At 51.1% G+C, this 26,693-nt stretch overlaps 1 long non-coding RNA gene across 1 annotated transcript; it reads left to right on the forward strand.

The window, feature by feature from the left end:
* The first annotated feature begins 66 nt into the window (after positions 1 to 66).
* LOC116969914 lies at positions 67 to 6,799 on the forward strand. The gene is made up of 2 exons (XR_004410960.1): positions 67 to 146; positions 6,692 to 6,799. It is a non-coding gene; the product is annotated as an uncharacterized LOC116969914 (long non-coding RNA).
* The last annotated feature ends 19,894 nt before the right edge of the window (positions 6,800 to 26,693 follow it).

Raw genomic sequence — 26,693 nt, forward strand, 5'->3', positions numbered from 1 at the left:
CCCTGCTTCTACCATCCATCCACGCTGCCTCCCTCCACCCTCCCTCGATGTTAAATCACTCCTCACCTCTCTCTGTCTCTCTTTGCCAGACGAGGCCGCCATTGCTGGGTACAAGTGGCCCACTTCAAGCAAGGAGTAGCAAATCAGTGAGTGTTTCCCCCCCCCCCACCCCCGCAACCCCTTTCCTGCTCTCCCCACTCCCTATTTTCCCCTCTCCCCTGGAAGAGATGGGAACTAGGGTCACACTGGGGGATGGCGACGGGTTACACCGGGGGTGTGAGGAATTGGGTCACACTGGGGACTGGGGTCACACTGGGGGGTGGGGTCACACTGGGGGGTGGGGTCACACTGGGGACTGGGGTCACACTGGGGACTGGGGTCACACTGGGGACTGGGGTCACACTGGGGACTGGGGTCACACCGGGGACTGGGGTCACACTGGGGGGTGGGGTCAAACCGGGATGGGGGGTGGGGAATGGGGTCACACTGGGGACTGGGGTCACACTGGGGACGGGTCACACCGGGATGGGGGGTGGGGAATGGTGGTCACACTGGGGGGTGGAGTCACACCGGGGACTGGGGTCACACTGGGGACTGGGGTCGCACCGGGATGGGGGGTGGGGAATGGGGTCACACTGGGGACTGGGGTCACACTGGGGGGTGGGGTCACACCGGGATGGGGGGGGGGGGTGGGGAATGGGGTCACACTGGGGACTGGGGTCACACTGGGGACGGGTCACTCCGGGTTGGGGGGTGGGGAATGGGGGTCACACTGGGGACTGGGGTCACTCCGGGATGGGGGGTGGGGAATGGGGTCGCACTGGGGACTGGGGTCACACGGGTGGGGGAGGGTGGGAGAGAGGTCACATTGTGGTGAGGGGGGGGGGGGGCGTGTCAGCTTCTGTCCAGGTCAGTGTGAGGTGGTGTTTTTGGGAAGTCCACCAAGGGCAGGGCCTTCTGAGTGATGGGTGGGTCCCTGCGATTGTTGTAGAGCTGAGGGATCCAGGAACATAGAGTGGTAGCACCGTACAGCACGGCAACACGATGATGTGTTCCAGGCCCACACCGCCCTCTCTCAGTATAAAACTACTTGCCCACCACATCTCCATTCAACTTACCCCCTCTCACCTTGTAGCCAAGTCATTTACTGTTGGACTTTTTCACTCTGGGGAAAAGGTTCTGACTCTCTACGTCTTTCATTATTTTATGGACATGTATCAAGTCTCCCTTCAACCTCCGGCATTCCAGAGAAAATAATCCAAGTGTGTCCAACCTCTGCCAGTAGCTGAACCCTCTAATCCAGGCAGCATTCTGGTGAACCTTCTCTGCACCGTCTCCAAAGCCTCCAACCCTTTCCTGTAATGGGGCGATCAGAACGGCACGCAATACTCCAGGTTGTGACACTTCAGCATATCATTCTATATCTTCCTAGCATCCAATCGTATGTCCCCTGTCATGGATACAGAGAGATCAAGAAAGGGGAGAGGGGTGTTAGACAGTGGACATCGGTGGTAATGAGATTGGCAAGTTATGCACGGGTGCAGGAAGCAGCCCCCGTGCAGCTGTATGTTGCCCCAATGTAGCTGTCCATGTACCCCCCCATGCAGCTGTCAATGCAGCCCCCATGCAGCTGTCAATGCAGCCCCATGCAGCTGTCAATGCAGCCCCCATGCAGCTGTCAATGCAGCCCCCAGGCAGCTGCCAATGTAGTCCACAGGCAGCTGCCAATGCAATCCGCAGGCAGCTGCCAATGCAGCCCCCATGCAGCTGCCAATGCAGCCCCCATGCAGCTATTGAGGCAGCTGAGTATGCAGCCCCCATGTAGCTGTCTATGTAGCCCCCCATGTAGCCGTGATGCAGCCCCCATGCAGTTGTCAAAGCAGCCCCCAATGCAGCCCCCAATGCAGCCCCCATGCAGCTGACAAAGCAGCTGAAAGTTGGGGATGGAGCCGATGTAAGTTTGGAACAAGGACTGTTCGACAGAACCAATAACAATGCAGACAGTGCCCATTGAGTGCCCGTGACTATATCTTTAAATTGGAGAAAGTGGGAAGTCTAAAAGAGAAGTTATTGAGGGTGAGGACAAGTTCCAGCAGGCGGAGGAGAGTGTCGCAGAGGGGAACTGATTTGGGTCCCTGTTCAAGGAAGAACTGTTGGACATTGAGACCTTACGTGTAGGAATGTAGTTCTAAACCATTCATATCCATCCACCCATCCAAGTGTCTTTTAAATGCTGTTATAGTCCATGCCTCCCCAACCACCTCTGGCAGCTTGTTCCATAAACAGAGCTGCCAACTCTCACGCATTGAACATGAGAATTATACATTTCGCCCAATTCTCACGCTCTCACGCTGATTACAGAATTTCTCACGCTCCATCGTGAGAAATTCTGTGATCAACGAGAATTTCGAAACTAATATCAACTGCTTGTGTGCGCGTCTGTTGACAAGACAGCAGCATTCTTATTATCTGTTATTCTCACTTGACCGAACCGTCACACACCTCCAAAGCATGTCCCCATCCAAATTTACATTGAAAAACACGGACCTGGCAGTGAATGAGTGTCACCCAGCGCAGCAAGTAATGGAATGATTTGAAAGAGGGAATTAGGAGCAACACTAGCAAGTTTGTGAATGACACAAAGCTGGGTGGCAGTGTGAACTGTGATGTTAGGAGGTTGCAGGGTGACCTGGTCAGGTTGAGTGAGTGGGCAGATGCAGTATATTATAGATAAATGTGAGGTTACCCACTTTGGCGGCAAAAATAAGGGGGCAGATTATTATCTCAATGGGGTTAGGTTAGGCAAGGGGGAGGTGCAGCGAGACCTGGGCGTCCTTGTACACCAGTCACTGAAAGTTGGCTTACAGGTACAGCAGGCAGTGAAGAAAGCTAATGGAATGTTGGCCTTCATAACAAGAGGATTTCAGTATAGGAGTAAAGAGGCTTTTCTGCAGTTGTATAGGGCTCTGGTGAGACCACACCTGGAGTATTGTGTCCAGTTTTGGTCTCCGAATTTGAGGAAGGACATCCTTGTGATTGAGGCAGTGCAGCGTAGGTTCACGAGATTGATCCCTGGGATGGCGAGACTGTCATATGAGGAAAGATTGAAAAGACTAGGCTTGTATTCACTGGAGTTTAGAAAGATGAGGGGGGATCTTATAGAGACATATACAATTATAAAAGGACTGGACAAGCTAGATGTAGAAAAATGTTCCCAATGTTGGGCGAGTCTAGAACCAGGGGCCACATTCTTAGAATAAAGGGGAGGCCATTTAAGACTGAGGTCAGAAAAAACTTTTTCACCCAGAGAGTTGTGAATTTATGGAATTCCCTGCCACAGAGGGCAGTGGAGGCCAAGTCACTGGGTGGATTTAAGAGAGAGTTAGATAGAGCTCTAGGGGCTAGTGGAATCAAGAGATATGGGGAGAAGGCAGGCAGGGGTTATTGATTAGCGCCGATCAGCCATGATCACAACGGTGATGGCTTGAAGGGCCGAATGGCCTCCTCCTGCACCTATTTTCTATGTTAGTTGTGGTAATGTAATTGTCCCTGAAGCTGGTGGTGTTGATTCAGGCTTCTATACCTCCTGCCCATTGGTGGAAGTGGGAAGAGGGCACATCCCAGATGGTGTGGTCCTTGATAGTAGATGCCCCTTAGCTAAGACAGAGCTGGCATCGTGGGAGCTCCAGGCTCCCGACCGCAAACAGACTGCTGGTGTTGGCATGGTCTCAGCTTGTGGGCATGTCTGCCAATTGCAGGCCGGTGCCACCGTGGCCCAGGCCGATAGCTATTGAGTCCAGGGAGGCTTCACACGGATGGCAGCACCATGCGGATGTAGGACGGGGAATGGTGGCGCTCACCTGTCTCGATCTACATGGGCATGTGTGTTAGCGTGGCAACAGCTGATCACGTGGACATACGGTGCTCAGGAAGATTTACAGGACGTGAGGGCATTGGCTTGTTATTGTCACGTATACCGAGGTACAGTGAAACGATGTGTTGTAATGCAATACATGCAAGTCATATAGTGCATGAGTAGTGGAGAAAGTTGATAAACAGCCTGTAGAACATAGTGTCACAGCGACAGAGGAAGTGCAGGTAATAGAAGTGTACGGGCAGCAAGGTAGTGGATTGGGAGATGGGGAATTCATCCTTAGGGTACGGGAGGAATGTTCACTACACTAGTAACAGTGGACAGAAGCTGTTCCTGTATCCAGTGCACGTGCTTTCCAACCTTTGTATCTTGGGTGGGAGCGGGGAGAAAAGGGAATGACCGGGTGCGAGCGGTCATTGGATATGCTGGAGATACAAGGAATGGCAGATGCTGGTTTACGAAGAAGACACAAAGTGCTGGAGTAAACGGGTCGGACACCATATGTGGAGAACAGGGATAGTTGATGTTTCGGGTCGGAACCCAAAATACCTGAATTTGACCCGAAACGTCACCTGTCCATGTTCTCCAGAGACGTTGCCTGACCCACTGTCACTCCAGCACTTTGTGTCTTTCCTTAATGATGCTGGCTCCTATCGTGGGGCAGGGTGAGGTGTAGATGGTGTTGGTTGGGGAGGGCAGTGGTATGTACGATGGAAGAATCTGAAGAGTAACTTTTTCACACAAAGAGTGGTGGGTGTATGGAACAGGCTGCCAGAGGAGGTAGTTGAGGCAGGGACTATCCCAACATTTAAGAAGCAGTTAGACAGGCACATGGATAGGACCTATTTGGACTTGGACCAAATGCTGGTAGGTGGGACTAGTGAAGCTGGAACATGTTGGGTGATGTGGGCATGTTGGGCTGAAGGTTCTGTCTCCACACTGTTTCACTCCATGACTAGGCTGCATCCACAACTCATTGCTGTGTAGTACCACGGGCAACACCACATGCTGCTTCACCTCCCGGCATTGAGCTGTTGCACTTTGGGAGGTCAAACACAAGGGGGAAATGTACAGTTAATGGCAGAACCCTTAAGTACAGAGGGATCTTGGGGTCCAAATCCACAGCTCCCTTAAAGCAGATTGAGTGGTAAAGAAGGCATTTGGTATGAAGTTTGAAGAAGGGTCCAGACCCAAAACATGACCTATCCATGATCTCCAAGATGCTGCCTGACCTGCTGAGTTACTCCCGCACTTTGTGTCTTTTGGAGGCATGAGGTATGCCTACGTGCATTGCGTATATGAGTCAGGAAGCTTTATAAATCTCTGGTTGGACTGTATTTGGAGTATTTGCGCAGTTCTGGTCATCCCCCTTACAGGAAGGAATTTAGACTTTAGAAATACAGCACGGAAACGAGCTCTTCAGCCAACAAGCGATCACAACGTACATTAACACTATCCTATACACTGGGGAAATTTTACAATGTTACCAAAGCCATTTATCCTACAAACCTGAACATATTTGGAATGTGGAGGGAAACGGGGCATTTGGAGGAAACCCACGCGGTCACAGGGAGAAAGAACAAACTCCATAGACAGCAGTTCATACACTAACATATCATACACACTAGTCAGGATGGACAGTAGCCGCAGGAAAGTCGCAGTCAGGATCTACTTCATAGCTCACAGACGTCACAGATTCATAGCAAAAGGATTTGAGTATAGGAGCAGGGAGGTTCTACTGCAGCTGTACAGGGTCTTGGTGAGACCACACCTGGAGTATTGCGTAGTTTTGGTCTCCAAATCTGAGGAAAGACATTCTTGCCATAGAGGGAGTACAGAGAAGGTTCACCAGACTGATTCCTGGGATGTCAGGAATTTCATATGAAGAAAGACTGGATAGACTCGGCTTGTACTCGCTAGAATTTAGAAGATTGAGGGGGGCTCTTATAAAAACTTACAACATTCTTAAGGGGTTGGACAGGCTAGATGCAGGAAGATTGTTCCCGATGTTGGGGAAGTCCAGGACAAGGGGTCACAGTTTAAGGATAAAGGGGAAATCCTTTAGGACCGAGATGAGAAAAACATTTTTCACACAGAGAGTGGTGAATCTCTGGAATTCTCTGCCACAGAAGGTAGTTGAGGCCAGTTAATTGGCTATATTTAAGAGGGAGTTTAAGATATATTTAAGATGTGGCCCGTGTGGCTAAAGGGATCAGGGGGTATGGAGAGAAGGCAGGTACGGGATACTGAGTTGGATGATCAGCCATGATCATATTGAATGGCGGTGCAGGCTCGAAGTGCCGAATGGCCTACTCCTGCACCTATTTTCTATGTTTACCCTGGGTCTCTGGCGTTATAAAGCAGCAGCTCTACCCGCTGCACCACTGGATGGGGAGACTTATTAAAGGGTGAAGAAGAGGTTTAGCAGAATGAAGCCTGGATCTACAACTGTCCCTGGGTCTGACCCCTGGAACTCCCTCCCCAGTAGCGACCAGGATTACATCCCCGCTCCAGTCGCTGTGTTCCTCTGCTGTACTGGTGTGTGAGTCCAGGCGGGTACTACACCAGCACTCCGTGACAACCCCTGGGTCTACTGCTGCAGCCCCCTCCCCAGCATCGTGGCGGCTCCGTGTAGCCGGCGAAGGCCCACTCCCTGACTACACCAACCTCCTACCCGGCAAGCGGGCACCCACATTCACCCCGACGAGTAAAGCTGGCAGCCCTGGGGCGGGGGCATGGGACCGGGGAGGAGGTTGGGCAAGGCAAGGCCAGGTCAGAACATGGGCCAAACTCACAGTCCGTGCTCTGTGTTGACAGTGGAGGAAGCCGCGGGTCGAGTGGAATGGACACAGAGGCTCCCAGCGCCGGACAGAAGCCGAAAACAATCTCCAAGCAAGAATCAGCCTCAATAAATGACTAAATCAATCCTCCTCATGTCTCTGCTCAATCCTCACCTCCCCATCCTGTGCACACCTGCTCACTCCAACACCCTTGCTTGGGGCACTACTCCAGTGGCACGTAGGTCGCACATGTAAATACGCACACAAGCATATCCACACATGTACACACACACACACACATGTACATACACACACACACACATGTACATACACACACAAATGTGCATACGGCATACAGACGCACGCACGCTCCTTCACCACAGTGGGCTCTGGTGCCAAGACATAGTTCCCTGAAAGTGCCATCAAGGGTAGATACGTTGGGAAGAAGGTTTTGGTACATTGGTCTTTGTCAGCCTGGGAATGGAGTCTTCCTGTTGGGACGTTATGTTGCAGTTGTACAAGACGTTTGTGAGGCCGCACAAAGTATGTTTTCAGCAGTGTTCACCTTGCTTCTCTGTGCACTCCCTCTGCCTGCCCCCCCCACTCTCCCTGCCCCTCCCCCCACTCTCCCTCTCTCTGCCCCCCCCCCACTCTCCCTCTCTCTGTCCCCCCTCCACTCTCTATCTCTGCCCCCATCCCTCTCTGTCCTCCAACCCACTCTCTTTCTCCCTCTCTCTGCCCCTCCCCCCACTCTTCCTATCTCTGCCCACTCCCCATCTCTCTGCCCCGCTCTCCCTCTCTGTCCTCCGTCCTCTGTCCCACTCTCTTTCCCCAACTCTCCCTGCCCCTCCACTCTCCTTCTTTCCTCCACTCTCCCTCTTTCCCCCACTCACGCTCTCTTTCCCCCACTTACCCTCTCTTTCCCCCACTCACCCTCTCTCTTTCCCCCACTTACCCTCTCTCTGGCCCCACTCTTCCTCCACATTCCCCCACACACTCCCCAACATTCGCTCCCTTTCTTTCTCGCTCTGTTTCCAATTCTCCCTCGCCTCCCAACTCTATCTCTCCACCAATCAACCCTTATCCTTCCTTCTGCCCTCTCTCACACTCGCCATCCTGCCTCTCCCACCTCCCTGTCACATGTCCATCCCCTTTCACTTCACCTGCCTCTCAATCTGGTTGTCTCACACACTCTCTTCCATTTCTCTCCCCATCCTCTCTCACATCGATCTCTCCCTCGTCGCACCTCAATCACCTCTTGCTACCCCCTCTCTCTGATCCACCTGCTCCCCCTTTCACTCCCACCGCTTCTCCCCTTTGCTCACTCCATCACTCTCTCTCCCTCTTGCTACCTTCTTCTCCCTTCCCTTCTCCCATTCTCTCCACTCTTTATTTTACTCTCCCCATCCCTCTCACCCGCTCCCTCTCGTTCTCTCCCTCTAAGTCCATTTCTTTGTCCCTCTCCCCTCTCCTTCCCACCTCTTTGTCCATCCCTTCCACCCCCACTCCGCTTCTAAGCACCTTTCTTTGTCCCCATCTTGGTACCCCTCTGGCTCCTCGTCATTCTCTTCAGTTCCTCTTTCGTTTTCCTGCCCTCGTTCCTTCCCACTCCCTTCCTTGCTTTATTTATCTTCTCTTTGTCCACTTATTTTCTGTCAACCCTCCCCCTCTACCCTGTCTCCCCGCCTCCCCTCCCTTCTCACTCTCCTGTTCCTGTTCCTCCCTCCTCTCCCTAATCCCCCTCGCTCCCCTACTATCTTCCCGCAAAACACAAAGTGCTGGAGGAACTCTACGAGTCAGACAGCGTCTGAGGGAATGGAGCAGTCTGTAGGAGAACCTCGTCGTGAAATATCATCCGTCCATTCCCTCCACAGATGCTGTTCCTCCAGCACGTTGTTACCTGCTCAAGATTCCATCAACCGCAGTTTCATAGAACAGATCAGCACAGGAACAGGCCCTACGGCCCACCATGCACTTTCTGAACATGATGCCAAGACTAATTCTTGCCTGTTGGGGGGGGGGGGGGGCACAATTTCTTGCTCGCGCGCGCACACACACAGACACACACACGTGCGCATGCGTGGGCCCTGTGGCCGGTAACATCAGGAGCCGACCTGGTTGGTGACCGACTCCAGCAACAGCAGCGTCGTCCGCCCCGAATCACATCGTGGGGCTTCAATCGGCCCGTTCGCGGGGCCTTTCTTCGGACCGCGGGGGCTTCAACATCGGGAGGCTCGATGCAGCAGTTTGATTTTAAGCCACGCCGGGTGGAGTTAGAAAGCGGCTGATTACAAAACATTGGGGGGGATTGTCCCCCACCTCTCAAAGCACGGGGGGTACGTGCCCGTCCCCCCAGGATTTCCGCCCATGCTTGCCTCCCTGCACGTCATAGAGTGACACAGTGTGGAAACAGGCCCTTCAGCCCAACTTGCCCACACCAGCCAACATGTCCCAGCTACACGAGTCCCACTTACCTGCGTTTGGGCAATAAACCTCTAAACCGTAATACTGACTGCTTTCAAGACACTTCCAGTGACTACCCCGTAATGCCCCAAGTGTGAGGTTTTGGCTCAAGAGGATTCGGCTACAGGCACGGTCTGCTGGTTCCTGTGTGTGACTATCTCTCCATTTGGTTTTAGTACAGAGGATATGGCAAGTAGAGGCCCTTGTGGCTAAGGGGATCAGAGGGTATGGAGAGAAGGCAGGTACGGGATACTGAGTTGGATGATCAGCCATGATCAAATTGAATGGCGGTGCAGGCTCGAAGGGCCGAATGGCCTACTCTTGCACCTAATTACTATGTTTCTATGTTTCTAGAGTGGCGCAATGTTCCTCCTGCAGGATGTGGGAAGTCAGGGATACTGCTGGTGTCCCTGACGACTGTGCCTATGGGAATTGTGTCCAGTTGCAGCTCATCACAGACCATGGTAGAGAATGGATCTGTGGCTGGTGGATCTCAGGTCCATGCGGGAGCATGGGTGGACACTGGACAGCTTGAAATGAACCTGGAGAAGTCGTGATGGGGAACAACAAAATGGTGGATGGACAGAATAAGGTTTTTGTGTCTGTTTTTACAGTAAATACATCAGCAACAGGCCAGAAATTCATCAGTGTCAGCGTGAAAAACAGGCTCTTCTGGTTACCGAGTCCATGCCAACCAAAGCATCACAATCATAATCACAGTAATATTTTATTAGCCAAGTATGTTTTGCAACATACGAGGAATTTCATTTGCCAAGTCAGTCATACAAATAAAAAACAACAGAACACACACAATATATTTTAACATAAACATCCACCACAGTGACTCCTCCACATCTATATTACTAAATGTAATATCTTGACCGCTTTTGACTCGCTGTGCTTTGATTGCCGAGAGAACGCATCCAACTACGGCCGTCATTTTTGGACACCTCGCTCAGAGCCCCCCTCCGCCAGACTGGACAGGAGGATTTTACCCATGGATGATAAATCAGAGATATATTAATGTTTTTGAAAAATTCTCCATTCTCTCTGCTGGCGACGGGGGGTGGGACTATAAAACCCGCAAGTGTCGCGCTTCACTCAGTCTCTGCCAGACGGAGGAAGCGAGAGGGTCACGGCTCTCTGAGCTGCGAATAAAACTGAACGCCAGTCCACTTCACGGTGAGTCCCCGGGAAGTGGTTTTCAGCAAATGTGTGTTGTGGGCTTGCTAAGTGTTTTTGCCCTAATTGGCTATTAAAAGTGCTTTCAGCAAACGAATGTTTTTTGATGGCTTGCTAAGTGTTTCTGCCCTAATTGGCTTTTTCAAGTGCTTTCAGCAAACGAATGTCTTATGTTGGCTTGCTAAGTGTTTCTGCCCTAATTGGCTTATTCAAGTGCTTTCAGCAAACGAATGTCTTATGTTGGCTTGCTAAGTGTTTTTGGCCTAATTGGCTTTTTAAAGTGTTTTCAGCTAACGAATGTCTTGTGTTGGCTTGCTAAGTGTTTTTGCCCAATTGGCTTGGCTTTTAAAGGACTTGCTTGCAACAGTTTTCGGATGGATAAAGCGTGAATAAATATTTTATTAGATCAGTACTGTGCTTAATTTCAAAATTGGCGCTCGTTCTGTGATTTTCGCCTAGTTGCAAGATGGTGCCGATGTCGTCATTTACGGTCAGCTGGCGCTGAGTACGTCATTTCCAGTTCATGGCAAGAAGCAAGAGGGTGACATCAATATGGCGCCGAGTGCAGGCCCCTTTGAATAATTCAAGAGAGCTTACTGCTCTGTCTATGGTGAGTGTATTTCTTGGATGTTATTTAAAGCACGTTTTTGCTTCAGCAGGAGCCTCGACAGGAGGCTTTAAACATTCGTTTTACACACTGTATATTCACCACGTTCTGAAATTACTTGGCATTTTAGTATTGTGCGTGTGCGTGTGCGTGTGCGTATGTGTGTGTGTGTGTGTGTGTGTGTGTGTGTGTGTGTGTGTGTGTTTGTTTGTGTGTGTGTGTGTGTGTGTGTGTGTGTGTATGTGTGTGTGTGTGTGTGTGTGTGTGTATGATTTGTTTGTTGTTTTGTTGACGAATACTGTGATCAACGATTCTCAACAATTATGGGATGACTTCAAGAATTCAATGTCTGAAGATTACCTTGAAGGAGAACGGAGAACAATGAATGATCCTAATATTGTGATTGAAGAGAAGCATCATGATCAGGCTCTGTTGTATTATCAAGACAAGCTTGAGAATTACAACAAAACAATGGAATTATTTAATTTGCCACAACCAAGAAATGCATGGATGCACCTTGATGGTGACAATCTAGAATTGCTGCAGGAATTGCAAAACGATAGAAATGAACAACAGCAGTTTGTGGAGGAGAATGAGCCTCTGCTGAATGATGAGCAGAGAGCAGTGTATGGCCAGGTGTGCAACTCCTTGAAAAGGAATCTCCCTTCAATGTTTGTCATTGAAGCACCAGGAGGAACAGGAACAATATTTATCACCAATTTGATCCTCTCCAAAGATAGATGTCAAGGTGATGTGGCTATTGCTGTAGCATCCTCTGGGATAGCAGCTACATTAATGCCTGGTGGAATAACTGCACATTCTCGATTCAAGATACCCATCCAAGTGGACGAGGATACATTGTGCAACATTGAGAAGATCTCTAAGATGGCACATTTCATGAGGCAAGTGAAAGTCATTGTTTAGGATCAATGTCCAATGATTAGGTGAGAAAGCTTTGAAGCGGTGGACAGAACTCTTCAAGATGTCTGCAGCAACACTAAGCCTTTTGGCGGCATTTGTGTCATTTGTTGAGGCGATTTTCGACAACTACTTGCTGTGGTGAAAAGGGGAATTGATGCTAATGTTGAAAATGCCTGCATCAAGAAATCCCCCTTGTGGAGACTTTTCACCAAGTTTCAATTGTACACAAATATGCGATTGACAGAGGGAGAAGGCGACTATTCTCAATTTTTGTTGAAAGTTGGAGAAAACAAGATTTTAAAGAATGAAGACGATGAAATTGAAATCCCACAAGACCTGCTTCTATCAGCAGAAACACTGGAGGATTGTATTGATTTCATCTATCCCACATTTGACAATCCTGCAGAATTATTCTCCAACAATTGTATCTTGGTTCCTCACAACGATACCATGAGAAGCATCAATTCTACATACATCAGACGCTTCCTTGCAATCGTTAAGGAGTCACTGATGAAACTCATGATACTCACTTCCCAACAGAATTCCTCGATTCACTCGAGCTCTCTGGATTACCACCACACAAATTGTAGTTTAAAAAAGGATCTCCAACCATATTAATGATAAACGTGGAACCGCCAAAGCTATGCAATGGAACGAGGATGATTGTGGATTGTGGCTACACAATAATCTGATCGTTGCAAGAATCAACATGTGAGCCTTCAAAGATTCCATTGTTCTCATTCCTAGGATAGCACTCATTTGACAGAAGGTGAAGACATTCCCCTTCAGCGGACCCAATTCCCCGTTTAATCAAGTTTTGCTGTGACGATCCATAAAGCACAAGGACAAACAATGCAGAAGGTGTTGATCTACCTCGACAAACCGGTATTTCAGCATGGACAACTATATGTGGCTCTTAGCCGAGGAAAGATGAAGGGAAATGTCAAAGTTTTCCTGAAGGATGGAACATCGACCAAGAATGTTGTCATTAAAAGCGTGCTTCATTGAATGATGACTTCTGAGATAAATTCTCAGATTTTCTTTCTTAAAATTTGACCGTTGACTTTCTCTATATTAACATTGTCTCTTTTTATCAACAGGAAATAGTCATCAAGAGGCAGTGAGCAGCAGAACACAACAAGAGACACAACAAGAAATAACTTAATAATTCTCATCTTTAACATTTAACTTATTCTTATATTTTAAGAGTCATTCACATTTTAAACTTTAATAAATCCTTTATGCACTTTTGATGCCTGCGTGTTCTTCATCACAATGGGAACCTAATAGGCAGAAATGGCTGCTCTGTGGGAGTGCCACTAAGAGTGCATGGGGGGAGGTTGTGGGGAGATGCACAGAATGTGTGGGGGGGAGGGGAATGGCAAGGATCAGAGTGGGGGGGGTGAAGGGAGGAGGGGTGACTGAGTGAACTGCCAGCGTACCAGGCGTGAGTGACTGCACTGCCAGACCACGAGCCGCGCGTAAGTGAACTGCCAACCCACCAGCCGTGAGTAACTGAACTGCCAGCCCAATAATCCATTCAGTCCACCCTCTCGCCTTTCTCTCTCACATAGTCTGTCATCTGTTTTGGGCAGAATTTCGGGCAGTTTCTCAGCTGCCCGCCTGCCAGGTCCGAGTGAGTGCACTGCCAAGCCTCAGTGACTGAGCTGCCTGGCCTCAGTGACTGAGCTGCCAGCCCAAGAATCCATTCAGCCCACAAACTCCATACTAGCCCTCTGGAAACCAGTACCTTTGGCCCACAATACCCATACTAGCGCAATAGAAAGCGCACCCCCCCCCCCAACTGGCCAGCAATATTTGAATTGGTGGAGAGGTGGAATATTGCGTTGGGTTACCAGCCCTCCCATGTGATACTGGGACCCAACGGGTCCCACTTAGTCTAGTACTTTTCTATGTTTCTATAAGATCCCCCTCATCCTTCTGAACTCCAGTGAATACAAACCTAGTGTTTTCAATCTTTCCTCATATGACAGTCCCGCCATCTCAGGGATCAATCTCGTGAACCTTCGCTGCACTGCCTCAATCACAAGGATGGCCTTCCTCAAATTAGGAGACTAAAACTGTACACAATACTCCAGATGTGGTCTCACCAGAGCCCAATACAACTGCAGAAGAACTTCTTTACTCCTATACTGAAATCCTCTTGTTATGAAGGCCAACATTCCATTAGCTTTCTTCACTGCCTGCTGTACCTGTAAGCCAACTTTCAGTGACCGGTGTACAAGGACGCCCAGGTCTCGCTGCACCTCCCCCTTACCTAACCTAACCCCATTGAGATAATAATCTGCCCCCTTGTTTTTGCCACCAAAGTGGATAACCTCGCATTTATCTATATTATACTGCATCTGCCCACTCACTCAATCTGTCCAGGTCACCCTGCAACCTCCTAACATCCTCTTCACAGTTCACACTGCCACCCAGCTTTATGTCATCCGCAAACTTGCTAGTGTTGCTCCTAATTCTCTCTTCCAAATCATTAATATATATTGTAATCAGTTGCGGCACCAACACCGAGCCTTGCGGCACTCCACTCGCCACTGCATGCGATTGAGATGAAGAGGAATGTGTGGAAAGTATCTTGCCCTCTTCCCTCTCCTTCTTTAACACTCAACTCCCACTCACCCCCTCCCTCTCTACTGCGTTCTTCCCTGTCTCTCACTGTCTCTCCTTTCCCCCCCACTGCTCCTTTCCCTGTGTTCACGACGTGGTCTCCTCTACATTGGAGAAACCAAACAGGCGTTGGGTTTCTACTTTGCGGAGCACCTGTGTTCACTCCGTGGGGCACTCCTGAGCTTCATGTTATCTCATTCTAACTCTTGGATGTGGGAGTGACTGAACAGTCTGCGACTTCCTGCACTGTTGCAATGCGGCTCAAAGCAATCTTGAGGAATGGCATCTCACCTTCCATTTGGGCTCATGGCAGTCTTCTGCGCTTGAACTGAATTCAATAATCTTGGGTAACGTGATTCCTCTGTTAGTATCAGTTGTCCATTTGTGATAATTGGGTTGGCTTGTTTTTTTAAATCTCTATCCAAACGTGGAGGGCATGTCCATGCTGACCTGCCAGACATATCTTGTCTGAAAAGCGTCTCCACCTGAAACGTCATCCATTCCTTCCCTCCAGAGATGCAGCCTGTCCCGTTGTCTATCTTCGGTTTAAACAGCATTTGCCATTCCTTCCTAGACATGTCTTCTTGCTCTGCATTTTGCAACTGCTACGATATTTTGTCTATTTGTCTTTTTACCTAACCGCTCCGGAAGTGGCGGCGCTGTTAACAGCTGCGGCTCGCCTGAAGTCCGTCTGTTTTTACTTTTATCTGTTGTTTTTTTGTCTTGTTTTGGTTAAGTTTTAGTTTGTTGGGTTGTGTTGGGGGGGGGGTGAAACATGTTCTCTGTCTCTTCCTTCGGGGGAATGCGACGTTTTCGTGTCGTATCCCCCTTCTCTGCCTCCGTCTGCGCTGAGGCCTAATGGTGGAGCTGGCGGCCTCCAGCCTGCGACCGACCCCGAGTCTCCGGAGGCAGAGCCAGCCAGGACTCACCAACGAGAGACTGGCCGTCTTCGGGGCTGAGGCAGCGGTGGCCCGACTTGCTGGTGCGGCGTTCTGGCTTTCGGCGGCGGCCTGGAGCTGATGCAGCGGGGCTCGGAGTTGAGACTGTGGGACCCGGAGCTGGGGCGGCGGCCCGGAGCTGATGCTGTGGCGGGCCATCTCGGAGCGGAGACGGCGTTCCGGCTTTCGGCGGCGGCGACATCACCACGGAGGTCCGCTGGACTGGAGGGCGGCATCTCCGGCCTGGATCGATCGCCTCAGCGCAGAGGGAGAACAAGGAGGGAAGAGACGGAGACTAAGACTTTGCCTCCATCACAGTGAGGATGTGCTTGGTGAACTCACTGTGGTGGAAGTTTAATTTGTGTTTATTGTATGTTTTGTTTTTATTGGTTCTGTGTATGACTGCAGGCAACATAATTTCGTTCAGACCGAAAGGTCTGAATTACAATAAAGGAATCTAAATCTAAATCTAAAGCTAAATTCACTCCTTGACCAGATAACTTTGTGTGCAGCTTATCCCCATCAGTCTGAAGAAGGGGTTCGGCCCGAAACGTCGCCTATTTCCTTCGCTCCATAGATGCTGCTGCACCCGCTGAGTTTCTCCAGCAATTTTGTGTACCTTCTTATCCCCATGGCCACCTGGTTTTACAATATCAGAGTCATCCATCCACCTGTGCAGCTTTACAAGTTTCTTTTGTCGCCTCTCCAGTTCTGACGAAGGGTCTTTGACTTGAAACATGAATTCTGTTTCTCGGGCTCCAGATGCAGCCTGACCCGAGTGCTCCCAGCATTTTGTTTTTCAGATTTATTCCATCTGCAGTTTTCACGCATTTATTCTAACATTTTTTTCTATATGACTGCCGCTTTTCAGTCCATGTTAGCACACTTCCTCCAATATCTTGGGCTCTTCATTGTTTTACAGCAGCCTCATTTGTGGCAAATGCCTTTTGGAGATCTAAATACACACGACATTTACAGAAGATAGACACAAAAAGCTGCAGTAACTCAGCGGATCAGACAGTATCTCTGGAGAAAACAAATAGAAAATTCCTTTTCTCCAGAGATGCTATCTGAGCCGCTATGTTACTCCAGCTTATTGTGTCTATCTTTGGTTTAATCCAGAATTTTCTGTTCCTTCCCACTACATTTACAGGTTTCCCTGATCTTATCTTACCCGGCAGGGGAGAGACCGTGATCAAAAAGGCGGTTCTCCCAGGACGGATCCGTTGCTACTTGTGTAAAAGAGACTGGCTGTTCTTATTAGAACAGTTCTGGCGGTCCTCCCGGGACAAGAGTCGTGGATCCAAATTGAAGGACACGTCGGTGACGAAGAGTCTTGTCAGTTGCTGACTTAGAGGTGGATCCATGCTGGTTGGATAACCAGCCTAACACCTCATCCAGTCACAATGGCAGCAGCAACTGGAGCGGGAGTACAGGGCATCTGCAATACCCTGCGAATTAGTGTGAAGGACGTCAGCGAGGGGGTTCCCTTCTCACGGTACCTGTTCATGAAGAAAGTCTAGGAGGTCTGCAAATTCGAGGCCAATGACATCTACTGCCTCCCGGAATTCCCGGGTAATGGATACTTTGATGTTACCTTCAAGTATCCGATGGGATGGCAGACATTGATGGAAGACTTCTGGGAGAAGGGGAATGAAGCTCCGCTGTCGCTGCTGAAGGTGCAGCCGCTCTTCACCCTCCCCCCCCCACGCAGAAGGAAAGGATGATCACGGTGCTCATGTTCAACCCACATGTGCCCGTCGTGGATGTCCTCACCTTCCTTGCTCGTTATGTCGAGGGAGCAGGGAACTGTGTGGCTGTGAAGGACCTGTTCGTAATCTGGACGAGCAAGCGGCAAGTAAAAGTGAAGATGAGGGTGGACGAGAAAGGAGCCATCATCCACCATCCCTCGGTGTTCGCTATTAGAGGTAACCGTGGGTACATGAGCTACACTGGGCAACCCAGGCTGTGATGGCCTAGTGAAGTGCAGTTGTCTGCAAGAACGGCAATCTGGAAGGCCACGAGACAAAGGACTGTCAGGCCAGCAAGAACTGCAACCTGTGTGGGGAGGCAGGCCACCTTTACAGGGCTTGCCCTAAAAGAGCCTGCACCTACGCACAGGTGACAAGAGGGGCTGCTGCCACCACCCCCAGGGAGGGCGAGATACCCCTCACCACTACCAAGACCCCAGCAGAAGGCGAGAACAGGGATGAGGACAGCCCGACCACCTCGAGCCCCTCACTGCCGGATGGAGACCCCCAGGCCCCTGTGCAGGAGAGAGAGTCGATAGAAGAGGGGGAACAGCAGTAGGAATGGCAGGTGGTGAAAAGGAGGAAACACCGGAAGATTCTGCCAAGGCCAGAGTGGACGGGAATGTCGAAGAAGAGTCCTTGACCAGACCGAGGCCAGCAACCTCTCCTTGTCGGAGGATGAGGCGACATCAAGGACCCGACGACGGAGGCAGAGGAAGAAAACGGTTGAGGGAAAGGAAAAAGTCATGCCTATTGTCTGGTGGGAGATTGCAACCTTCACGTAGTCCGCCCTGTTTCGACTAATGCAATCAACTCGACGTGCACAAACGGATGATCAAATAGAACAAGTTGTCCAACAACTTTAGGCTGTGCACGCCACATGAAAGAAGAAGATGCTCATTGTCCCCCAGCTCCAGGAGACTGGGAGCAGTGCAGCGCCCAATGGGCCCCAGCTCCGTGAGGCCGGGAGCAGCGAATCAGCCATAGTACCCCAGCTACAAGAGACAGAGGGGGCGGTGCGCTCAGAAGAGGGGCAGAACAAGGAGGGTCCCTCCGACAACAACCCCGGTTACGCCAGAGGGAACCCACCCCCCTCCTTGAGGATACTGGCACCCAGTACCTGAGCCCCGAAACAATGCTGTAATTCACCAAAGCGATGGGCATGAGGGGACTAGATGGCGGTTAATGACTCTAAAGACAATGGAGCTCAAACTTGCATCTTTAAACGTGCGCAGCCTTACAATACCTGGCCAAGGTCAAGGCAGATGTAACTTTTCTCCAGGAGTGTGGGTTGCCACACCTCCGCTGCTATCGGAGGTGGTCACGATGGTGGCGGGGAGGTTGTTTCACCATCACTGAGGTCAGGGAGGTTGTTGAGGGGGTGGGGGATGGCGTCACCTGGTGATGGATGTAATGTACCGTGGTTCTCCGCTCTGGCTGATTAATGTGTATGCCTCACCCTTGCAGAGCGAGCTGGTGGCCGCTCTCCAGCAGCTGGCCACGTCCCGGCAGCTCGTTCTGGCCAGTGACTTCAACTGGATAATTCTTCTTCTTCTTGCGTATGGCGTGTACAGCCTAAAGTTGTTGGACAACTTGATCTATTTGATCTTATTTGATTGTGCACACTGGGTTGATTGCATATGTCGAAACAAGGCAGACCACGTGAAGGTTGCAATCTCCCACCCCAACTCCCACCCCATTGATGCGGCTGGACGATCCGGCAGTGCCGACCACAGACTGGACAGCACGTCCAAGCTCCTGATGGAGACGGTAAAAGACACAAAGCTGCACGACGCCTTCAGCGACCCTGCAGGCGGGTCCCAGCCGCGGTTCACCTGGTCGAGATCGGACGGTTCAGCCCGATCCCGGATAGACTTCATCATCACGACGAATGCTGTCATGGTGAGACACACCGACCTCACGCCGGTGTTCTTCTCTGACCACTGCCTCCTTTAGGCTTCCTGTCACCTACAGGAGGACCGGAAGGCAGGCAGAGGGACGTGGAAGTTAAATGTGAAATTGTTGACCACATAGAACATTGAGGCGCTAAAGAGGGACTACGCATGTTGGAGAACGGTGAGGCCCCTCTTTGACTCCCGACACTCTGGTGGGAAGCAACCAATGAGAACATGAAGAGGTTCTTCATATTTAATGGGGTTCAGATAGCAAGACAGAGTCAGAGGGAATTGTGCCAACTCCAGACAGATTTGCAGCAACTGCTCCTTCTGCAGTCGAGAGGGTTAGATGTGAAGGGAGGAACTAAGGGAGGTGAAGGACCGGCAAGCTCGGCTCTTTACCTCTGAATCCTCCAAGATCATCTTCCGGTCCAGGGTCCGCCATGTGGGGCAGGATGAGACGTGCTCACGTTTCTTCTTCCATAAGGTTCACAGGGGGAGCTCTGTGATCAACAGCCTTAGGGAGGAGGACGGCTCAGTAGCATCCTCGCAGACGGACATGCTGAGAATCTGCAAATCCTTTTACACGGATTTGTATGATAGAAAGGCCACAGACAGCACCGCCTCCCAGAACTTCCTGTCCTCTATCACCGTGGTCTTGGAGGACAGCAAGCGGGAGAGTCTGGACCAACCACTGACCCTGGTGGTGCTGTAAATTCTCTGATTTTCTTGGTTAAAATTTGACCACTCAATGTCTCTATATTAAAATTGTGTATTTTTTCATCAACAGCAAAGCGACATCAAGAGGCAGTGAGTAGCAGAACGCAACAGGAAAGAACTGAACTTAATAAATCTCATCTTTAACATTTAAATTGTTGGTATATTTTCAGAGTTATTCACATTTTAAGCTTTAATAAATCCCTTTTCTACTTGCCATGCCCGTCAGCTGTGCCTGCGCAGTAATGCCTGCGTGTTCTACGTCACAATGGGAACCCAATGGGCGGGAATGGCTACGCTGCCAGATGGACTGAGAGCGTGGGGGGGAGGGGAATGGCAAGTGGGGGAGGGGGGATCAGGAGCGTCACAATGGGAACCCGTCAGCCGTGCCTGTGCAGTTGGGGCTATGGGTGAGTGGTGGAATATTGCGTTCGGGGACCAGGCCTCCTGTGTGAGAATGGGAAACAACGGATCTCTCTTAATCTAGTTGTTTTATACCCTTCCCCAGATCTGTGTCTCGACACAATCCTGTCACGGAGGCTCACGGATAATTCCTTCGTCTTCATGGCTTGGTTTTTTCTCTGACATGCACTGTCAACTGTGGGACCTTATATACACAAGGGTGTGCCTTTCCAAATCTTGTACAATTAATTTAATTTACCACTGGTGGACTCCAATCAAGTTGTAGTAACATCTCAAGGATGATCAATGGAAACATGATGCACCTAAGCTTAATTTTGAGTGTCGTAGCAAAGGGTATGAATACTTATGTAAATGTGATATTTCAGTTATTTCTTTTTAATAACTGGTATTTTGTTGGTTCACATGCTTGATCAATGGTGTTTTATCATTAATGTTTTATTATTACTGTTTAGTGTCATTCGTAACTGTTGGGAAATGGCGGCGCACCTGAATGCAGCGGATTTGCTCTCCCCCGTGTGGATGTTGTTGTTTTTGTCTGTTTTGTCTGTTTGTCTGTGGACCTGCGACTCGAAGTACAACCGGCAGGACCTTCTAAGGATTGGGACGCTGTGTAGCGAACTAGAGTTCGCAAGAAGCTCCCACAACGATTATATCCCGCCAGAAATCACCCGTCCAGCCTAGTCCGAGTGGATCACCTTACCGAAAGGACGGTGCGGGAGGCGGCGCAGACGGAGGCGGCAGAAGCGCGGTTGTCGAGCCGGCATTCACGCTAGGCTAAAGGAAGCTCCTTACAGACCAGCGCTACCCAGCATCTTTTTGACGAACGCCGGATCGCTCAGCAACAAGATGGACGAGATGGAGCTGATCACTGAAGATAACACAACTGTACAAACCTGCTCGATCATGATGGTAACTGAGACCTGGCTTCACGCTGGGATCCCGGACGAGGTCATCAGTCTGGCAGGTCGCACAGCACACCGGGCCGACAGGAGCAGTGACTCCGGTAAGAGCAGAGGAGGGGGACTATGTATTAACTCCTATGACAAATGGTGTACAAATGTAAACGTTGTCGAGAGACATTGTTCACCAGACATGGAGTTTATTACATTGAATTGTCGACCCTTCTACCTGCCGCGGGAGTTCACAGCTGTCGTTATTCTGGCTGTTGATATTCCACCAAGTGCCAACATCAAGCTAGCACTGAACACCCTGCTAGCATCAATCAACAAATTACAGACTGCGCACCCTGATGGGATTTTCATCGTGGCTGGAGATTTCAACCAGGCTAATCTAAAGAGTATCCTCCCTAAATTCCACCAGCATGTCACGTGTCGGACTAGAGGTCAAAATACACTGGATCACGTGTACAGCAACATTAGGGATGGATCCAAAGCCTCCTCTCTCCCTCACCTCGGCCAGTCTGACCATCGATCACTCTTTCTCACCCCGGCATACAGACCTCTCATTATGAGAACCAAGCCCAGTGTGAGAAATATAAAGACTTGGCCCGAGGGCGCTGCCGCCCAACTTCAGGACTGTTTTGAGCGCACCGAGTGGGACTTGTTTGCAAACCAGGACATACAAGAATATACATCTACAGTCATGTTCTATATACAGAACTGTATCAACAACGTCACTGTCGACAGGGAGGTCAGGTGCTACCCAAACAACAAACCATGGATGACCAGGGATGTCAGAAAACTGCTGAGGGAACGCAACTCAGCTTGGATGAGGGAATTGAAGGCAATATCTCCAAGTTTGCGGATGACACTAAGCTGGGGGGCAGTGTTAGCTGTGAGGAGGATGCTAGGAGACTGCAAGGTGACTTGGATAGGCTGGGTGAGTGGGCAAATGTTTGGCAGATGCAGTATAATGTGGATAAATGTGAGGTTATCCATTTTGGTGGCAAAAACAGGAAAGCAGACTATTATCTAAATGGTGGTCGACTAGGAAAAGGGGAGAAGCAGCGAGACCTGGGTGTCATGGTACACCAGTCATTGAAAATGGGCATGCAGGTGCAGCAGGCAGTGAAGACAGCGAATGGGATGTTAGCTTTCATAGGAAAAGGATTTGAGTATAGGAGCAGGGAGGTTCTAGTGCAGTTGTACAGGGTCTTGGTGAGACCACACCTGGAGTATTGCGTACAGTTTTGGTCTCCGAATCTGAGGAAGGACATTATTGCCATAGAGGGAGTGCAGAGAAGGTTCACCAGAGTGATTCCTGGGATGTCAGGACTGTCTTATGAAGAAAGACTGGATAGACTTAGTTTATACTCTCTAGAATTTAGGAGATTGAGAGGGGATCTTATAGAAACTTACAAAATTCTTAAGGGGTTGGACAGGCTAGATGCAGGAAGATTGCTCCCGATGTTGGGGAAGTCCAGGACAAGGGGTCACAGCTTAAGGATAAGGGGGAAATCCTTTAAAACCGAGATGAGAAGAACTTATTTCACACAGAGAGTGGTGAATCTCTGGAACTCTCTGCCACAGAGGGTAGTCGAGGCCAGTTCATTGGCTATATTTAAGAGGGAGTTAGATGTGGCCCTTGTGGCTAAGGGGATCAGAGGGTATGGAGAGAAGGCAGGTACATGATACTGAGTTGGATGATCAGCCATGATCATATTGAATGGCGGTGCAGGCTCGAAGGGCCGAATGGCCTACTCCTGCACCTAATATCTATGTTTCTATGTTTAGATCTGGCAGTGATGAATTGTACAGCACTGCCAGATCTAAACTAAAGAGAGCCATTAAAGAGGCAAAGACAGCCTATGGAAGAAGGTTAGAGGGGGTATTTTAACGAGAGGGACTCTCGGCGTGTCTGGCAGGGCATTCAGCAACTCACAAACTACAAGGGCAAGGGGGGGGCCGATCATCTGCAGCAGTAACAACTCGCTAGCTGAGGAGCTCAACCATTTTTTCGCCCGTTTTGAGCTGAATGAGGCGGAGCCTGCATCTGAAGCCGCACCCAGCACTGACGACCTGGCACTCACTGTGCCACTCACTGTGCCACTCACTGTGCCACTCACTGTGCCACTCACTGTGCCACTCACTGTGCCACTCACTGTGCCACTCACTGTGCCACTCACTGTGCCACTCACTGTGCCACTCACTGTGCCACTCACTGTGCCACTCACTGTGCCACTCACTGTGCCACTCACTGTGCCACTCACTGTGAGTACGGAGGACGTCAGAAGAACACTCCGCAGGGTCAACCCCAGGAAGGCTGCTGGCCCAGATGGCATCCCAGGGAGAGTATTGCGGGACTGTGCAGACCAGTTAGCGGAGGTTTTTAGCGACATCTTCAACCTCTCTCTGTAAACGTGCACTGTCCCTAAATGCGTTAAGACTGCTACCATCGTGCCTGTACCCAAAAAAACAGCCATTACTGTAGATGGCTTGTGCATGTACTTTTAATATAGTGACCTCACCACTACTAACCACTCCCCATATCACTAGTATAATTGTAACCTCCCTACCCCTGTATCTCTCTCTCCAGCTCCGGTGACAGACCACGAACAGCTGGGGAAGCAATGTGTATGAATGATAATAAAACAGTAGTAAAGACACGGTGTGTTATGACACATCTTTACATGGTGTCATAGTCGTACCTTGCGCCTCCTGTTTGACGGTTTTTTTTTGTTTCTCGCCCAGTCCCCTTCCCCTTTACTCTGTGTTCTTTCTGTGCCATGGCTAACTATTGCCGCAAGCCAGATGTGCTTGTCTTTGACTCGGACATTGCTCATCGGTGGGGTGTCTTTCGGCGTGACTTTCAGCACTACCTCGCGATTACCCATCCTGCTGCCGCCCCTGCAACGCAAGCTTCTCTGCTCCTCAACCTGGCTGGTCCCGATGCCCTGGAACGATCTGAGTCGTTTGTCTACGGCGTTGGTGAAGATGCCCGGGACCCTGTATGTCTTATCGCTAAGTTTACCGCGCTGTGCGACATCCCCACCAACAGCATCCTAGAGCGGTTTACGTTTTTCACCCGGCGCCAAAGCCCCGGTGAGTCAATTGATAACTATATCGCCGCGTTACGGCACCTGGCGCGGCGCTGCCGCCTGGACACGCTGACCCCCGATCAGCTGACCCGGGACGTCCTGGTATATGGTCTACAGGACGAGAAACTGCGGGCTGAACTTTTGAGGAAGCCCGACTTGTCGTTGGACGATGCCATGCACGCATCTCGCATGGCCGCGGCTGTCGCCTCCGCGGTGCCGCCTGCTGCCCAGGACATTAACTTTGCCAGCGTTGCTGGCCGCCGGCGCAACGTCGGCCCGCCGCGGCAACGGGGGTCCCCTGCTCCCGGGGGTGGTAGCCCCCGGCGTTGCCCCAACTGCAACTTTGCCTCCCATCAGTTTAATGTGTGCCCTGCGCTGGGTAAGACTTGTAATTTTTGCAGAAAACTGAACCATTTTTCGGCCGCCTGCCGCTCCCGTGGGAAACCTGTCCCTGCTCCTCGGAGAATGGTAAACCTCGGTTTGGTCTCGTTCCACCGTGTTATGCACCTAGTGCGGTCCCCCCTGGACCCCCTTAACGAATACCCTGACCGTTTCGACGATAAGCTGGGCAAGCCGCCCTGCAGTTACAAGATCGTTGTCGACCCCGGCGTTGAGCCAGTGATCTGCCCGCCGCACCGCGTCTCATTTGCCATGAAGGACAAGGTGGAGTCGACTCTGCTCCACATGGTGGCCACGGGCATCCTCAAGGAGGTGAGCGATCCCACCCGGTGGGTCTCCACCATGGTGGTTGCTGCAAAGAAGGACAAAAGCGAAATTCGCATTTGTATCAACCCCAAGGACCGGAACCTTGCCATCAATCGCCCACATTACCCCATGCGAACGGTGGAGGACGTCGCTGCACAGGTTGGGCCGGCCACTGTCTTCTCGGTTCTCGATGCCAAGAGCTCCTTCTGGAAGATACCGCTGGATGAACGATCCTCCTAACTGACTACCTTCAGCACGCCCTTCGGCAAGTTCCGATTCCTCCGCATGCCGTTTGGGATCAACTCTGCCAGCGAGGTGTTCCAGCGAACGATGGAGTAGCTGTTTGCCGGTCTGCCGTGTGCCATCATCGTCGACAACATCCTGGTCTACGGCAAGGACGTTGCTGAGCACGACCGCCACCTCCGGCAAGTCTTGGATCGGGCCCGTGAGACCAACCTTAAGCTTAACCCCAAAAAGTGCCGTTTCCGCGTCCCGGAGGTCACCTATGTGGGCCACGTCTTCACGGCCGCGGGGCCGACGCCAGACCCACAGAAGACGGCCCTCCGACGTGCCCAGCCTGCAGCGTTTTCTGGGCATGGTCAATTACCTGGGGAAGTTCATCCCCGAACTCAGCGAGCTGAGCGCGCCCCTGAGGGAGCTGATCAAGAAAGACATTGCCTGGGCCTGGTTCCCGAAACATCAGAAGGCTTTTGACATCCTGAAGTCCAGGCTGGTTAGTACCCCCACTCTCAAATTCTTCGACCTGCAACGTCCCATTGTCCTCACCTGCGACGCTTCCAAGTTCGGTCTTGGTGCCGCTTGCCTGCAGCTCCACGATGGCCTGCAGCTGCCTGTTTCCTACGTGTCCCGCACCATGACCCCTGCAGAGCAGCGCTATGCTCAAATAGAGAAGGAGTTGCTCGCTGTGGTGTTTGCCTGCTCCAAGTTCAAGGACTACATTCTGGGCAACACCTTCACGATCGAAACCGACCACCAGCCGCTGGTCACGATCTTAAACAAGCCGATCCACGTCGCCTCGCCCCGTTTGCAGCGCATGATGCTGCAGCTTCAGCGTTTCACGTTCCGCATTGTGTACCGCAAGGGCAAGGAACTTTTTGTGGCCGACACGCTGTCCCGCGCACCGCTGACGTCCACTGCCCGTCACCCATATGAATCGTCTGACCTGATGGTGCTTAACGTTAATATTGTGCCTTCACAGCAGATGCAGTCCCTGGTCAAGCACACTGCCAAGGATCCTGCCCTGCAACAGCTTGCCGACGTCATCCGGCGTGGCTGGCCTGACCGTCGCTCGTCCCTGCCGGCCGGTGCCGCGCTCTACTTCCTGGTCCGCGATGAGCTGGTGCTGCACGACGGAGTGGTGGTGAAGGGCCACACGGTTGTGGTGCCTGCTGCGCTGCGGGACCAGTACTTTCAAACCGCCCACAGCGGCCATCCCGGGGCCGAGGCAACTCTGTCTCAGGCCCAGAGCCAGTTCTACTGGCCCGACATGGCCCAAGACATCCGGGAGAGGGTCTCCGCCTGCTCTGCCTGCAACAGCCTTTCTCCCCATCAGCAACAGCAGCCGCTCCTGCAACAGCCTGCCTTGGATGGCGGTCGCCACTGACATTTTTGAATGGCGTGGCAAACACTTCCTGGTTCTCGTGGACTCGTACTCCAGCTGGTTCGAGGTGGACCAGCTGCATTCCCTCACGTCTGCTGCGGTCATCGGCAAGCTGCGCCGGCACTTCGCCACCTTTGGCTCCCCAGCGAGTCTGCAATCGGACAATGGCAGCCAGTTCTCGAGCGCAG

Source organism: Amblyraja radiata, unplaced genomic scaffold, assembly GCF_010909765.2.
Source record: "Amblyraja radiata isolate CabotCenter1 unplaced genomic scaffold, sAmbRad1.1.pri scaffold_408_ctg1, whole genome shotgun sequence".
NCBI classification, from domain to species: Eukaryota; Metazoa; Chordata; class Chondrichthyes; order Rajiformes; family Rajidae; genus Amblyraja; species Amblyraja radiata.